Below are 3,188 nucleotides of genomic sequence, written 5' to 3'. Positions count from 1 at the left end.
GCTGACATCCAGAGCTGCACGATGGCCATTCTGCAGGTGTCTGAATTTAATGTGCTCTCTCTCCTGTTCATTCCACCTGTGACTGTGGGATAAAATATGTATTTTAACTGACCATGAAAAATTCCTCAGCTTTACTATGGATGGCCTATTGGATTTCTGCCATAATTCAGATACGACCTTTTAATCACACTCAGCAGTTCCAATCATCCTCCTGTGCTATGTTGACACAGTGTAAGCCATGGGAGAGAGCTGTGCAAACACCTGACATCAGAACATGGGGAGCATTAACAATGAATACTGGCATTTGATAATGTAAGAACCCATTTCCTTCCTTGTTTTCTCAGGTCTCTCAGCCAGCAAGATAATTGTTCCCAATTTAGGAATATCAGCTCTGAGGATAAAACGAGTATAAGAGGCTACAGAGTTAGAAATGACATCATTATGTGGCCATTGTCATGTAGACAGAGCTGTACCAAATCCAAAGTGCAAATTCCTCAAATATTCTTAAAAAATAACAATGGAGTTAGATATTTTCAAGTCTGTAATCAGCTACTCACACACAACACCTAATGCTGCTGTTTACAACACTACATTGGTACAATTCAGTTTCCACAGTTTTAATTAAGCTTTAAGTGAAGTTCATTTGCTAAAATGGAATTAATAACAAAATGTTTCTACTGCATTCTAAAACAAGAGGAAGGCTGCTTCAAGGAGGAAAGAGGGAATGTTTTCCTGACTGGGTAAGGCATCTCTCTACAATGAATACTGGTAGTACTGCTGTTCCTGCATTGGTTTCGATCTGCTGCTCAGTGAAAACTCAACCATAAGCTCCAAAGAAGTAACTCCTACCAATATGGAGTAACAGGGATTCAAAACTTGACAGCCATTCTTTTCTTTTCTGCCATGAATACTGACAGTGCTGATCTGTGGTTGAAGATCAGGCATTAAATGACTTACCTTACTGTTTCAGTTCGAATTGAGCCACAGAGAATCAGAATTCTCTGCAGAATCCAGAGAATTGCCAAAGAATTACATTTGTTTTAAAAGTGAAGAGACAACAGATATTTATGAGACGCACTGTCTGAATGTGGTGGATGCCTCTCCCCCTCCCAGTGGATGCACTCATCACAGAAGCCATAATGGACCAGTTGGCTTGAAACAAAAAAATAAAATGAATGAAAAACAAGGGAAAAAATCTGACTAGGGCAGAGAATGAACAAGGAAGTACCTGTCACTCAGGGAGAACATATTTTTAACTGAAACTCAGATTACTATAACAAAACTCAAACAGTTGGGGTAGACAAGAATTGAGGATTATTGATTTCAACTTGGGGAACATAATGCTCATCAACAGAACATCAATAGAACTATAACACATTTAAAGAAAGACTTTGACCTACATGCCCAAAACAGTGTAGTTTAGTACCTTGAAAATCCACCGGACACATATGAAGGAACATAGTTTTATTTCTTATTCTAACCCTTAAGCATGTCAGCAGAAGTTAATTCCTTGACATTCAATCCAAGAGAATATAAGAATAATGCCGTAAAACATCACGAAAAAGTAAATCTACTATAGCTGAATTCTCTTCATTTATACGTGCCAGCTGTTCTAGCAGCTGTGTATTAACAAAAGAGTAGTAATGCTCACAAATTAATAAAAATAAAGGGGTATAATGGGACATAGCTCAGGCTTTGCAAAAGAAAAAAAATCAGTTCCAAAAGGAATCTAGAATTCTAACTGATCATTTAAGCAGTCTTGTGACTGCTAAACTAAAATCTCCTGTTTGAGTGCAGAGGCCTGATTTTAAATTGTGCTGAGAAGCCTGTGCTCCCATTAACCTTAAATAGCATTATGGGTTCTCAGCATTTCAAAAATCAGGTCTTAGAGCACTCAGCCAAAGTCTATGGTGTAGAAAACTGATATTACTTGGAAGTGGCTGAGATGGACATTGAGCAGTGCAATGCCTCAAAGAGGTAATTATGGGCAGAATTAACCTCCAAAGTAGCTCTTATATTTTACAGTGCTTTGGGAATTGGTGCAGGTCCTGGTATTAACAACAGCAGCACTAGTGGCTTAACAGCTTTCTTTGGTGGCCCAAATACAGAGATCAGAATGTTCTGGCTAATGTTTTGCCATACTTCCTTATTCTCTTGATCACTCCCACAATATAAACCAGGTGGAAGAAGCAAGCACACCAAGCACAAACTACAAGATCACTTCTTCCTTCAGAGTTCAATCCAGTATGAGCATATTTGTAGATTCACAAACAACTTCTCTGCCCTGTTTACCTTCCAATTAAGTTAATTTTCTATTGTAAGACAACTGAGACACCTCTGGAACTTTGACTCAAGGTGACAGATCTGTTGTAGTTGCCAGTTTGGCACAGGAACAGTGTCAATACGAAGGTTATAACGTGAGTGCACTCCACTCAAAACATTCCTGTATCAGCACTGCTGCAGCTCTGCTCTTTTTCACTGTAAATACATATTAGCCACCATCAAATGGAAACAATAAATATTCATACCATTTGCAAATGTATGAGAATAAACTGTCATTTAGCAACATTGTGCTTCTGCTACCTGTTTTTGCCAATGAAGAACTACTAAATCCATCTTAGACTGCAACACTAACCTTCCACTAAATAGTTATACTAAGGCAACCGAATTTTAGTCTGCATAGGATCCATCCGTTCCTTCTTTAACAGTTACTGTACAGAGAGGTGTTTATTATACACTCATATTTCTTTGAATAGTCACCTTACAACTCTGAAGGACCCAAACTAGTTTGACGCAGAAGTTCAATGATCTCTTCTGGAATGTAGCACCCAATACTCTGTGGAACTCAGTCCTAACACAAACTCAGCAAGGCACTAGCAACTGTTCGGAGCAGGTGATTAAACCCCTCGCTGACACTGAACTAAATCATGATCATCTGTATTGCCAGGGGGTGCCTCGGCCATGGATTAAGCTCAAAGGACCCATGCAAACCTTAACAGGATGTCATCAACCCCAAGTGCACTGGGGACCATAGTAAATAAAAAGAATGATTCTGAAGACTGCAGAACTGCCTGCAGCTCATGAGTCTGACAAAACTGGTCTGAATCACAAAATGAGTCTGGCTAATAAAAATAGACTTAGACATCCAATTCCCCATGATATACCTTGGAAAGGGTAACTGATGTTTT

Source organism: Empidonax traillii, unplaced genomic scaffold (genome assembly GCF_003031625.1).
Source record: "Empidonax traillii isolate 1590-97213 ecotype Southwest subspecies unplaced genomic scaffold, ASM303162v1 scaffold292:size1342341, whole genome shotgun sequence".
NCBI lineage: Eukaryota > Metazoa > Chordata > Aves > Passeriformes > Tyrannidae > Empidonax > Empidonax traillii.
Note: the sequence above shows the minus strand (reverse complement) of the source record.